Genomic DNA, 15,177 nt, shown 5'->3' with positions numbered 1-15,177 from the left:
TTATTTAGTATAAAAATTATTATTTTCAGCCTGCACTATACCCTCTCATACAGAGATGACATGACTGGATTTTTTTTTTGCAACAGGGCGCAGGGAACATCGATTAGCGCGCGCTAGCCGCATACTCGAGTAAAGACGTGTAATTAAAAAAAAAAGATGTATGTGCAATGAAATAGCGTGGAGCTATATTACTCCGTTAGTAGCTCAATGGAAATAGCAACAGAGACCACTATACATGTATGCTTTGTTTCGCCATGGACCTATCCATGGTTTCGCAAACACGTGCATTGCGCAATATTCATAAATCATATTTCGAAATTTTTCTTCCGCACAGCGATTGCGTCGAGAAAGTGACACATACGGTAGACTTATCGCAAATGATGAATATGCTTCGAGTGAAAAGCATTCTTAGCTAATCATAAAAACATATACAAATTGATCTTATATAATACTCTACAATTCAAAAGACACAAACATCCGTTGTGTTCTAATTGCAATCCCATATACCTCCCCCTCCCACATCTCATTTTATTTCTTCTTTAACTAATCTACTTTGACCCCCCCCCCCTCCCCTCGTTACTCTGATACTCTCTCCCCATCTTAGTGGCTTTTCTTCAATAAACCTTGTTCCATCACCTTCTGTCGGGATATGATAGTGTCCATCCACTTTTCTTTCTCTTCAACCTCAAAACCTTGTTCTGTAGGCCTACGTACAACTCTAGTCTTATTCTGAATTTGACAGAACACAATAATTATATTCTATCCTTAATTTGTTTCTCATCGAAACGAATTACTTTATTTTTTATTGTTGTTGCTGTTGCCGTTATTCATGGACAATAGGCCGAGGTGAAAATAATGTCGGTCATGCAGAATAGATGTACTGGGATCATACTGGGATCATACTGGGATCATACTGGGATCATATTGCACAAACATGAATGCACAATCATTACAATTCTCATACAATTTTTCTACATTGCAATCTGCGTTGCTTCACAGCTTTCTACACCTTACAATGGCGAGACTCGACCCCATTTTGGACAATAAAACTTTATCAAAAGCGGGAAACTAGCTTTAAATAGGAAAAGAGATAAACTATCCAGGGGCGGAAGATCATGTCAACATCGCAAGTGAAATGCATTGATGTTCGGTCCCTGTTCGGTGGATATTCTAAATTCGTATTCTACCACTGCATGTACAAATATGTTCGTATTCCCTTTGGGGCGATTCCATACGTGTTGTACGGGACATTTCGACAACAATATCAAGTCTGGGTAGTCATGTGCAATAATAAAGCTATAGTGGGTAGTCATGTGAAAAACTGATTACCAAAAAAAAAAATGTTTGATTATGGGTGAATTACAGGTGAAAATGATGTGTCGTACGGGACTCAGAAATGTCACGTACGACACGCTCCATTTTCACCTCTAATTCACCCATGGACAACATATTTCTGTTGGTTGTCTTTTTTTTTACATGACTACCCAGTAGTACTTTATTATTACCACAAAATACATTGAAGTTCATTGTTTGTTTGGACAGTAGGTTGAAACATGTTGTGAAAATGGCTGAGTTTACTAGCATGGAATCGCCCTTAAATGGCCATTCTTCTCGGTGGGGGGGGGGGGGTGTACATGTATGTGCATTGTATCAAACTAGACCCTACCATGGATGTAAAAAGAGAGCTCCATGGACATGTACATATCCGAATGGGCCACACTTCAAAAGCCATTCATGTACTACTGTACGTAGGTTCGATATATTTGTTTTGTTATGTCTCGAATCAGAATCTCATAAACACCATTCTTCGACTCATCACATCTTTTTAGAAACACAAAATCGTATTTTTCTACAAGTATTTGATGATGATGGAATACTTTCATACTTGCATTGAAATAAGAATGAAACAGCATGTCTGATAAGGCCTTTATAGTATCAAAATAAATCATTGGCAATTTTGTGAGAAAATACTATTTAAAGTTCATTATTATTATTAACATTATTATTATTATCATTATCTATTTTTTTTTTTCATTTTAAACCAACGACAGGGTGCGTTTCCCTTTAAATCTTGCGTTTGAGTCTTAACTCTTATGGGAAAATCATGGCATAATCATTTGAATGTCAACATGCCACATTATGTGGCATTCTTCCAATCTGTGGTGAGAGATTGTTCTGTAGTTTCCATGTTGTGGCAGGCTTTGTGTAGTACTGGGTTTTCCGTGAGATTCTTTCCATGTTGAAAATGGAATCACGACGTACATGCATGTTTTCCATGCAAATCCCTCGAAATAATTTGAAACAGTATATCATAGTTTACTGAATTCGTTCATTTAACCTTTAGCTAGATCAAGGTTATGTCTTCATCGATGTAGCAGCTAAGTATTTGTGTTCATTGATTACTTTGAGTTGCATTGTTAGCGTACCATGGCATAGACGAGCGTGCAGCGATGCGACACGACAAAATGAAAAACACCACAGTCTCAAACGGGCAAGTCCCTTGTTTGCGTCACAAGTATAGTCTGCAAAAACAGACTCTTGAGTTTGCACTCTTCTTCTGAAAAATTAGTAAATAAACCCATAATTATCATTCAAATTGCTGCAGTCCATGTCTATATTACAAACAGAAAACAAGGGAAAATTAAGAATCAGTGTTTGTACACTCAATGTTACAGCATGGATCTACTAGGTCCATGGTAAACAGTCACAAAACGATTTAGTCTGCTTGGACTACTCCTGCGCAAGTAGTCTAGTCTTATGGGTTATGGCGTTGTTCATATTGCGTCGATGCATGTACATCATAGAGATGTATTAGTATACATCTCTATGATGTACATGTAGAATATGTCATTTCTTTTCAAATACATCCATGCTATGCAAGCGACACAGTGCCTGTAGTGACATCACGGCGAATACAGTAGTGTGCCGAACGCGCGCAACAGCAGTACAGGGGTATTCCCCTAAGTAACATCAAGCAGATTGGGGAGGGGTGCAAAAATATTACTGGGGACCATTTCATGCAATTTGCCAGTACTGACAAGTTGAAATTCTTCGGCAGTTAAATTGTAACAGTCAGCGGCCAGAGCTTCTGAGCCAATAAAAACAAAGTATTTCACTGAAATCGTCAGTGCTGACAACTTTCACAAAATGTCACCCTGATCTGTGAGCCTGTGATAATAAGACCAATAATCACAACTGAAGCATAAAAAATGGAGTCACTGAGATATACGCTGCAGTCACATTTCCCCCACGGCGAGTCGAAAACAACAAATTTATTAATTTTCATTCAAACCACCTAGGAGAAATGTGACTGTGCCTTAAAGACACGGAGATGTCTTCATTGTACATGTAGGTTTAAGCGGCGAGAAGGAGGGGGGGGGGGGGTGTCTGTAGGCTACACTGACACAAGAATGGGGGAAGGGTCAACCAGGGAGTTGGGAGGACGTGGGTCAACTAAACCTTTATTTCTGTACACATCAGCGACAAAATCTTAAACCATCAATTGATCCATGCGTTTTTCCCTTATATAAATTAATCAAAGTAATGCCCTAACCATAATAGTCCAGGATAGAAGAGGCATAACCTTGTTTTTTTATATATACAATATTTTTTGATGGTTTCTTGTCAATTCGAGGGTGCTGATTACGAATCTGAATGATGCCACCCGTGAAACCTTGAGCATTTTCCGCAAATTGGCAAAATCCAATATGGCCGCCAAAATATGCAAATTACCCATGAAAATCATAAAATAGTCCGCACATTGGCTATGAAATTCATGAAATTGTGTGGCAGGAGTGAAATACTCTGTCAAAAAATGATTTTTGACAAAATCTTTATTTTCCTGATATTCAAAATGGCCGCCATAGGCCATTGTATACTCTATTATGTACAATATGAATAGGGAAAACCAATTTTCACAAAAATGAGCACTAAACTGCAAAAAATCGCGATGTATGAACGAAGTAATATATGCAAATCATCATTACTAACGAGATATATCATTTATTATGTCATATATGGGAACATTGCTGTATTTTTATATCTAAAATAGCCGCCACTGGCCCAAACAGTATTGCGTATAATGGCAATTGGGGGCCAACCAATTCACAAGAGTGATCACTAAAATGCATATTATTAAGATTAAATGAGTGGAATACTGACTAAAAACATAATTGTTAACGAAATATATTATTAATATGCCATGTATGGGATGAATGTTGTATTTTGATATTCAAAATGGCTGCCAAAGGCCCTAAAAGTATTATGCACAATGAGAAAGAGGAGCAAAGAAATCACAAGAGTGAGCTCTAAAATGCATATGTGATAAATTAATGGGATACTGTCTAAAAACGTATTTTCTAACAAAATATATCATTCAGGTTTCAAGTTTGTGTTAAATACTGTATTTTGACTTTCAAAATGGCCGCCATAGACATTAACTGTATTATGTACAATGCAAAGTGGGAAACCAATATTCACAGGAGTGAGCACCATAAATGCACGTAATAGTGATCTATGAGTAAAAAATTGTCTGAAAGCATAATTTCTATTAAGATATATCGTTTATTCTGCCAGTTAGGTGATAAATACTGTTATTGGAATGTCAAAATGGCCGCTACAGGCCCTTACGGTATTATGCACAATGTGAATGGGAACAAATCATTTCAACAGATTTTGGCTTTGCTTGGCCAAATGGTGATGTATGAGTGAAATATTGTCTGAAAACATGATTTATAACAAAATGTATCATATCTTATGTAATTTAGGTGATAAATACTGTATTTCAACATTCAAAATGGCTGCCATATGCCCTTTTTGTGAACATTATTTGTCTCCATTCAAATTGCATATTATACGATAAGGGCCTATGGTGACCATTTTCAATTTAAAAATGCAGCATATATCACCTTAATTACACAACATTATGATAATTATATCTCGTTAGAAACCATGGTTTTAGACAATATTTCACCCTCAGATCACAATTCACAATTATATGCAATATTTAGAGTCAAGCAAAGCCAAATTCTGTCAAAATTCTATGTCCCATGTTACAATGTACACAATACTTTGAGGACCTATGGCAGCCATTTTGGATTTCAAAGTACAGCATTTATTACCTCCACGACCAATATGTGATGTATTTAGTTAGAAACCATGTTTAAGACAATATTTTTACTCGTACATCACAGTTATATGCATTTTATGATTCTCACTCTTGTGAAAATTAGTTTCCCTATTCGCATGTTACATAATATAATTAGGGCTTGTAGAGGTTATTTTGAATGTCAAAATACAGTATTTATCACCTATATGGCAGATGAAATGCTATAATTTATAAAAAAAAATATGTTTTCAAATAACATTTTACTCATACAACAGGATTATATGGATGTCATAGTCAAGCAAATCCAAGTTTTTACAAAATTATATGTCCCCATTCACATTGTAGATAATACTGTTAGTGCCTAGGCTACAGGGGCCATTTTGAATTTCATAATACAGCATCTCATGCATGACAAAAGAAATGATATGTCTTGCTATAAAACATGTTGTCAGACAATATTTACTCGTAGATCACAATTTCATGCATTTTATGTTTCTTACTCGTGTGAAAATTAGTTTCTCCATTCGCATTGTACATGATAAATATAGGGCCTATGGCGGCCATTTTGAATTTCAAAATGCAGCATTTATCACCTAAATGGCATATTAACAATTATGGTTTTTTTTAATCTTAATAATATGCATTTTAGTGCTCACTCTTAATTGTCAATTTTTTGGCCCCGGCCATTGCCATTGTACAGTATATAATACTGTTTGGGCCAGTGGGCTATTTTTTACATCAAAATACAGCAATGTTCCCATATATGACATAATAAATGATATATCTCGTTAGTAATGATGATTTGCATATATTACTTCGTTCATACATCGCGATTTATTGCAGTTTAGTGCTAATTTTTGTGAAAATTGGTTTTCCTATTCATATTGTACATAGTAGAGTATACAATGGCCTATGGCGGCCATTTTGAATATCAGGAAAATAAAGATTTTGTCAAAAATCATTTTTTGACAGAGTATTTCACTCCAGCCACACGATTTCATGCATTTCATAGCCAATGTGCGGACAATTTTATGATTTTCATGGGTAATTTGCATATTTTGGCGGCCATATTGGATTTTGCCAATTTGCGGAAAATGCTCAAGGTTACACGAGTGGCATCATCCAGATTCGTAATCAGCACCCTCGAATTGACAAGAAACCATCAAAAAATATTGTATATATAAAAAAACAAGGTTTGGTCAAGTTCCTATGGGGCCTATCCTGGACTATAACATATTCACCTACCTCTACATACTTTTTTTTACTTTGCTCCTCAAAAATAACATATGTATAAAAAAAAAAGTGGCAATAAAATTAGGACCAAATAATCGCGCGGAAATTAAGACCAAGAAGCTTACGTCGGGTGTGCATGTAAGGAAAGGAATACTGGAGTAGACCTTCCCCGCTGAAAAAATGTGAGCGTTTTATTCTAGAAATATGCATGGTCGCCTTGGTAGGCCCCTACCTGATATTGTATTGCAGTTTTTACTTTTTACACCATAAACCGCGTAACTTGCCTCTCCCAGCAAAAGCAACCATTTTCAAGCGTTTTCTTTTAAGTTTACATTGCATCGGTTGTATGGAAAATTTAAGTTATCTGAGTTTATTCCAGTCGTTAATAATCTCCTGATAATCAGAATTTTCTTCCCCCGGGTTGGAGAAGAAAAGGTCAAACCATTGTATCGGCTGTGTAACCTAGGAGACGAATCCACGCCCACATTTTCATTGCATTTTAATGTACGACACATGCAGAAGCTCTGCACAACAATGAATCGGTCATAATATTGAAAAGAATTTGTGATGTATACTATATTAAAAGTTATATTATTATACATGTACATGTATAATCATTTGCTATCGTGTGGTATGTTTGGTAAAAAATAAAGCCTGAACGTTGCTCCTTGAGCATAGTAAAATAAGCGCCCCGCCCCCTCCGCCCAACGTTTTACCTCATCGAGCAACTTTTACATACAATCATACTAAAACCGCACTTACAATTTTCATTCGATCTCATGTCTACTTTAACAACATTACACTTTTCGCAGGTTTTATACAAGGCAGCAGTCTTGCAGGCAATGGCATGATGTATTTAATTCAACACAGAAATAAAAACACATCTTTAAAGAAAAAAAGAGAAGAAGAAAAATACATTTAGGCATTGCGTTGATTTCATTTGCAACCATTTTACCCAATAACGTATCCGGTTTCCAAATATATACTGTATAAGGGGCGCAAAGAGCAAATTTTAACATAGAGGGGCGCGGATGGTAAGTTTCTATGTTTAATGAGTGATTCTCAAAATGTTATAATGGATGGTTGGGGTATCCCTTGTTTTATTACCCCAACTGGATCCGCCATTGGTGTTAACATGCACCACATCCCTAAAAAGTATCCTCGAACTTTACACCAAAAGAGTCAATGTCAACAAATCTCGAGGTCTATTATAATTATTTTTGGTCGAGTTCTTTATGATTTTCCCGGAGTATTGTTTACTCTACCTATGATAGCTATACACGTGATGGTTTGATTTTATGTTTGGTTTCCTCCCATTTCCTTTCCCCAGGTACACACAAAATAAATAGTACCATTATAAAAGCAAACACATGGACGATTTCACAATGTCTCTCTAATAACAAGTGGCGTGGCCAAACCGACACCTCATCATTTTATATAACATTGTGTACTTCTACGGGAAAACTGGGTGTGAACGGAGCAGTTGGAATTTAGGGAACTGGAGAGGGGTGGCATTACTGGCATATTTTGGTAAAGGATAAAGATGAAGAGATGTTCTGGAGAAAAAGGTTAGTGATACGAGGTTGCGAACTGCACCCCTTAGCAGGGTCGGCCCCACAGTGAACAAGCGCTCCCTACGATTTTTCAAGCAGTAAACTCCCCCCCCCCCCAAAAAAAAAAAAAAAAAAAAAAAAAAAAAAAAACGGAGAGAGGAAAAAGGAGAGAAAAAAAATTAAAAGGAGAACTTGGGTCGTTTAACTCGATAATACACGTATGATTCAATTGAGAAAATGGCATCACCTATATGTCTCCCTGCCCCCCCCCCCCCCCCTGACGACACCCCTGCCCTTAACCAGATCACTTTGTTTTCTCGATACTTTCTACAGTATAACTGATAGAGGGTTTCATTTAAACGTGCATGTAGGACGAAGTTTAATAGGGTCCAAGAAACATCGTATATTGTAGGTAAAAGGCCCCAAAATCCAAAGCTACAAGTAAGAATACAGGCTCATTGTCTTTTTGAGAGATAAGAAAAAAATGCCCTTAGACATTTCTACATGTTAACCACCCGGGTGTGCTATGTGATATAAATATATCATTACCCCTCCCCCCAATATGTCCACATTCAAAGCCTGTTGTGAATACGTTCATGGGTAACAAATCAGATGAATTTCTATCTAAATGGGGGCGCCCGTTGATTTGATGAGAGAGTTGTATGGGGAAGGGGAATATACTTCACATCACGATCTACTGGTATTGTTTACAATTCACTCACGATACACGGACATTACATGTATGAACAATTGAATGTAACAATAGTCATTATGACCTCCTTTTCTTGATACCCGCGATGTATGTGAAAGTCACAGAGACTCCACAATTACATCCACATGTGTAGCATTCGGAGTAGCCAACTGTAAAATCAGAATAGTCATGATGTCATAACATCTGATTGGTTTCGAGGACTTAAATCATATCTAAACTATAATTCTGGCCAGGTGCGTTGCTACATGTAGATGCATGCTCTGTTATCGTGTCAAAACAAAATTGGAGAACAAAATCACAAACTGCTATATGAATTCGATCATGAATGTTCATCTGTGGAAAGCTGAGAAGCCGAAAATTTGGAGGTAATTCTTCAGATTTTTTCTTTGTGTTGAGAACAAATGTTCAACTTTTCCTTCCTTTTGCTCTATGAATTATTCTTTCATAATATGTATTTTTTTCTAGGTCCTACTCTATCTAAACAAGTAAATCATGTACACATGAAGAAAAAAAAACCATCCCGATTGCTGGAGGAAAATGGCATTTCAGTAAAATAATAAGTTTTTTTTTTATAGAAACAGTGCCATAAAACTCAGAACATATGATTATATAATCGTGGTCTAGTCTTCTCGTGGTTATGACTCCCGTCTTTCAATCTGAGGGACATGGGTTCGATTCCAAGCCATGGCGTGTTTTCCTTAAGCAAGAAATTTACCCACATTATGTTGCACTCAACCCGCAGGTGAGGAGAATGGGTACCTGGGTCCCGCTTCATAAAAGTTACCACTTAGTAACTTTGTCATGCATTTATTGCAATGGTAATGGATGGAATCTTCAATTTTGATTGGCTGTTGATCATTGTTACAAATGATTAAAAAAAAGTGTTTAGACTAGATCTAGCCAAACACGTAGTGCATGAAAATATACAGTACATGTAGATCTATATTATAGATCTTGTAACAGTAACATCTATAAACATCATAGCCATTCAGCTTCAGTGATGGTTTCCAAAAGAATAACTTCAGTTCACTATTATCCAGATCAGAGGCAGGGCCAGGTCTTTTCCCCCCAAGTTTCACAAACACATGACCACTCCCGCCCTCCAGCTCCTGAGCATGCGACAGGCCAATCAGAATCAACTCAATCACACTCAGTACTATATCAGACTCCAATTTAATTTTTTGAAATTAAAGACAAATCCATGATTTAACTAACTGTAGTGTTATCTACCCTAAACTTAACGTTACAAAAACTATTACAATGTCCCTGAGCTGAGTACCAGTCCTATGCCTGCTGGAAGTTAGAGAAATAATGGCTGCGTGGCTGTGGGGGTAATTTCTTTATACCGACATTGTCGAAGCAATGCCATGCCCATGGAAATAAAAAAAGAAATTGGTAGACACACGGTACAGCCAGGTCTCGTAATAGCTCTTCACAGTCTTCACTCAGCTCAGCTTCATTCACTCAAAGAAAATGATACATTTTCCTACCTTTATTAACCTTAGACTAATATCATGGACATCGGGTGATTTTCTTGTAATTCCCCTGCCTTTCGAAATGACGTCGGAATTCCAAAACGAAAATAATTCACAGAATTTCAGTTGATCAAAAACGTCGAACAAGGAATCATGTAAGAGGGAAAATGCCGAATTGCTGGATTGGGTCGTTCGTGTACGCGGAGCGTGTTAGGGGAACCCCCGCAATGTACAACGTTAGATTGGATGGACCATCCGACATGTTGTGTATGATCGTTGTACACGGCCCTGCTCCATTGATTATACATACGCACAAGCACACACACACATGTATACACAATACGTTATACAAGTATGCCTTGCTAGCTTCATGGCAATCGACAGGACACACACGAGAACACACGAAATGCAGCAAGGTATTGTTATGTGTATTGTGTGTACGAACGAGATCGCAGATACCAACGCTATGCCCTATGGCCTAGTCTTTCTTGTAAATCTTTTTGTATCGATTTATTGCCTGAATCAGTAATCAGATCTCTGGATAACATACATTGTATCGAATAAAAATACAAAAAAATCAGATCAAACCCACCTAGAATTAATTTCTAATATGAACATTTATTAAATTGACTGGACAGTTTATGCAATATTTTATTGTTATCTTAGATGTTTGAATATTTAGACTATCATAAATCTCCCGAAAAGTTCAGCGCCAGGTCGTCTGTTGACGTGGCGGCGAATTATCGTGACGTCACTAGCGTGCAGTGCGCAGTCGGGCAGGGGGAAAACCCTCTTTCCCTTTCTTGGCATGATAAGGGACTCTCCCTTTTTTCGAGGCATGGCTCCAAGTAAAATCTTTCTTTTTAACAAAGATCATGGAAAGTTGGATTGTGTTTCATGGCGTGCTAACAATTTAATTTCATATCGGTTTGTTGTTTTATTACCACCATAATCTAGCAATAATCAGAAAGCCATGGCCTTGGACCAGTGGTTTAGTTCGATGTAAAGACCACCCAAAATAATGCTTGCGAGGCTACGAAAGTGAATAATATAAGTCAGTCAGCTATTACAGTCAGGTAGATTGTATTATACTTATGACCAATAAATCCGTATTAAATAGCCTTACATAATTTTTGGTAATAATTTTCTTACTACGCAGTTTTATTCCAATTTTAAAGATGTACTTAAAAAGGCAGAAAATAGAAATATCCAATAAAATTCACATAGCAAAATGCAGAAAATGTAATCCAAATTTTGAAAGAAAATAAATTTGTTGAATTTAAGCAATATTTTGTGAAAGAAAATGTACATCGATGCGAAATTAAACAAGTTTGGCTGATGATGCTATGTCTACTTTTCTTTCTCATCATATTTCATTCTTACATGAAATCATAATTATTTCATATTTTCATAAGTTGGTGTATTGAAAAATCTAATTTTAACAAGAGAAAAGGGCATTGTGTGCACATCCCTCGTCCGATTTAGACGAAATTTTAATTTTGCTTTTTCTCTTCATGTTCTAATCATTTCATTTTAACTTATTTCTTTGTATCATGGAAATGAAATACAGAATTGAACTGAACTACCAGGTGTTAGTCCATATACCATTTGGTCTAATTGGACAAAGTCTTAAATTGTGCAAAATAAATGAGAATGAATGGAAATTAGACCAACTGGTTACGAGACGAATTTGTCATAGACGAAGTGATGATTGGACCAAATGGTTGTAAGACGAAATGTTGATGGACGGAATGGCATTTGACTAAATGAGAGTGGACCATGTGGTGAGTGGACGAGTTGGCAGTAGACGAATTGGCAATTGGCAGGCGTAAGACAAATTATTTGTTCATAAATTTAATTACATGGAATATGGAGCTACACGACCAAAACCTCGTTGTATACACACTTTTTTTTCTTAACATCTTTTTCTCCCTTCCTCTTCAGGCTCACTATCACAGGGGACTTAAATTACTTTTGCCCCCCACCGCCCTATGGCGTCGCCCCTGTGGCAGTCCCCCTAAGCCATGACACCAAAGTGGTACGTCAACTGGTATAAAAAAAAGTTTAAAAGGATGGCTCGGGCTGAAAATATTAATATCCAAATAAATAGAGTAAAATTCACAAAGCAAAATGCTGAAAATTTCATCAAAATCGGATAACAAATAACAAAATTGATGAATTCTAAAATTTATCAATATTTTGTGAAAACAGTTATATGCACGTCATCATGAATATTTATTAGGTGGGCTGATGATGTCACATTTCCACTTTCCTTTTTCTTATGTTATTACATTAAATCATAAATGTTTTATTTTTTCATGCATGTGTAAACAACCGCGTAGCCAGGATTTCATTTTGGAGGGGGCGGTAAATGCACGCGAAGCGTGCCAACACTTACAGAGCGCGCGAAGCGCGCTCCCTAGGGGGTGGGTGCAGGGAGGGGGAGTTTCCCCCTTCCTTGCGAAGCGCGAAGCTTTTGGTGTTTCATAAATTAAAATGAAAAGGAGCCGTCTCTCTTGTCTCTAGTACCCATTTCAGCTCCAATTCAGTTGACTATATTGTGATTTTGAACCTTGTTTTCAAAAGTGATTGTGAACGCACAAAAAAGGAATACAATGGAGGAAATTAAAATAATAATAACCCCGCGCGAAGCGCGGAAGCTAAAGCGTTTAATCATTTTTTTTGCCATGAAAAGGGTCCCGCCGAGAAAAGGGTATTCTCAAAGATATATTGAATACTTCCCTTGGAAAAATCAGATTTGATTACAAACAATTTAGCGACAGTGCATATCTTTAACTCGCAAAACAGAGGAGAAGAAGTCTATATGCCGGGAGGAAGATATTCCTCCCCGCGCAGAGCAATGAAACTCTGACATTTCAAAGGGCGGGCGTTTCATCAAATGCAGATATCTCTAATACCCCATCGGCTCTAATTCAATTGATTTTCTAAGATTATTGAACTTCATTACAAGGAAAATAGTGCGCAAAAAGTTAAAACTTCTGTAATTTATAAAAATTATAAAAAAATGATGCCTAATTTCTTTGACTTATCCTGAAGCGCTTCATTTTGAATTATAAAGAAACTTAAGTGTCATTCAAAATTTCAAACTGAGGGCGCAAAACAGGACAGGAGATGAATGTGCAGGAAAATGACATGACGTTTAATAGAATTTGATTTAAAAAAATTTGTACTTTTTTATTTAATACGACACGAATTTTATACCTTCCTTTTTTAAAATTAGGAACCTGTTTGGTTTATTTATGGTTGTTTAGTAATGAGCTGAAAAGCGGGAGAAGTTGACTTTATGGAGGTGACGGCAGAAATTGATATAAAGATTTTACCCGCCCGGAGCCGACCCGACCAGAAGTTGCGCGATCAATAAAAAAAAGATAACTTCATATACTTCGGCCTAACCTTACTCTAATTCCATGCCCTAATCTATACATTTGAACTTTAACTGGCAAGAAACACATATATCTGAGGTGGAAGAACAGGGCTAGAGAAAGGGTGGGGGAAACAATGGAAAACTTCAATATTGTCATTTAACCGCGCGCAGCGCGGAAGCAAAATTCACATATAAATTTAGAGCAAGAGTGAAGGAATTTCTCTTTTGAGAAAAAAATAAAGAATAAAAAGAAAAAAAAACACAAAGCGACCTTTCTTCCCTTTCCTCCCTTCCCTTTTCCCTTTCTCCTCTCTTTTTTCCCTTCTCTTTTTTTTCTTTTTGGGGACGTTTTGGGGGGGGGGGCGACCGCCCCCACCGCCCCCCCCTAGCTACGCGCCTGTGTGTAAATGATATGTTTCCATTATGATCAGTTGTTAATCCAAATGTTTTAGTTCTTGGTAGAAAATTTTTGAATAAACCTAATTTCATATAATAAAATAGAAAAGAACAAGTGGGGATATGACATCATCAGCCCACCTAATGAATATTCATACAGACATGCCTAGAACTGTTTCACCGGAATAATGCAAATTTTTAAGATTCAATAACTATGTTATTTGTTATCAAATTTTGATCATATTTTTAGCATTTTGCTCTGTGAATTGAGTTATAAAGATTTCCAGCCTGGACCATCCCTTTAATACTGGTCACTGAATAAAAAAACTAAAACTTCGAATGGCTTTTTCTGGATAGATACAATGAGTAAAGTCGACACACTTTATAAGTTCATTAGTTCATAAGTTCATTTTATTTGTCTTCCAACTTTGAGTTTGAATACATGAAAAACATATAAGTGTGTATGAAACAATGAGCAGAGTACATGATAAAAAGGTATATATAAAACAGAGTATGCAGAAAACATTGTTTTTAAATACATTATACAGCTTAAGACAGAAAAGAAATAATTTTAAAGGAAGACGAGGAGACCTTTCAATTCAATTAAATTTGCATTTATTTCATTCTCGATAAAAACAATTATAAAGCAAGGTATGAGAAACAATATATTTACAAGCAAGAGTAAAAAATGAAAATGAAATGTGGAACTGCATAAATAAAGCCAAGTGGCCTTGTAAAAGCGCAGTTCCCAAAGTTCCCACTTTGAAACCTTCATATCAGTATTCATTGATTGATTTTATTTATTTGCCGTTTTATTTTAAGAATGTAGCCGTTTTTCAGTTATAAAAACTGTTCCACAAAGGGGCCCTGTATCAACAGAAATAAAAAAAAAAACATAACAAAACAATAATACATACATACAATAGTCAACAAAATGAACATAATAATGAATGAGGGAGGGGAAAAACAGAAATAACAAAAAAAGGGAAATCAAGATCACTAATAAACTAATAACAAAATAAAGTATTCTTGGAAATCTTGAAAACATATCGGTTTGAGGGAGATGAATTTCCAGTGTGTTTCTAATGAATCAAGTGAGTTTACTAATCGGATAGAAGGGGATAGTGCATTCCAAATGACAGAGCCTTGATAGCAAAAGGATCTGTTGTAGTATTCGGTTCAAGGTTTTTCAATTATAAAGGGGACAACAGTTGAATACCTAGTTTGGAATTTATTGTTCGATGGCGATTTAACGATAATGATGATGATGATGCTGGGATTATGATAATGGTGATGATGGTGGTGGTGGTTGTGGT

This window comes from Lytechinus pictus, chromosome 8 (assembly GCF_037042905.1).
Source record: "Lytechinus pictus isolate F3 Inbred chromosome 8, Lp3.0, whole genome shotgun sequence".
NCBI lineage: Eukaryota > Metazoa > Echinodermata > Echinoidea > Temnopleuroida > Toxopneustidae > Lytechinus > Lytechinus pictus.
The sequence above is the reverse complement of the archived record's forward strand: the minus strand, read 5'-3'. Positions refer to the sequence as shown.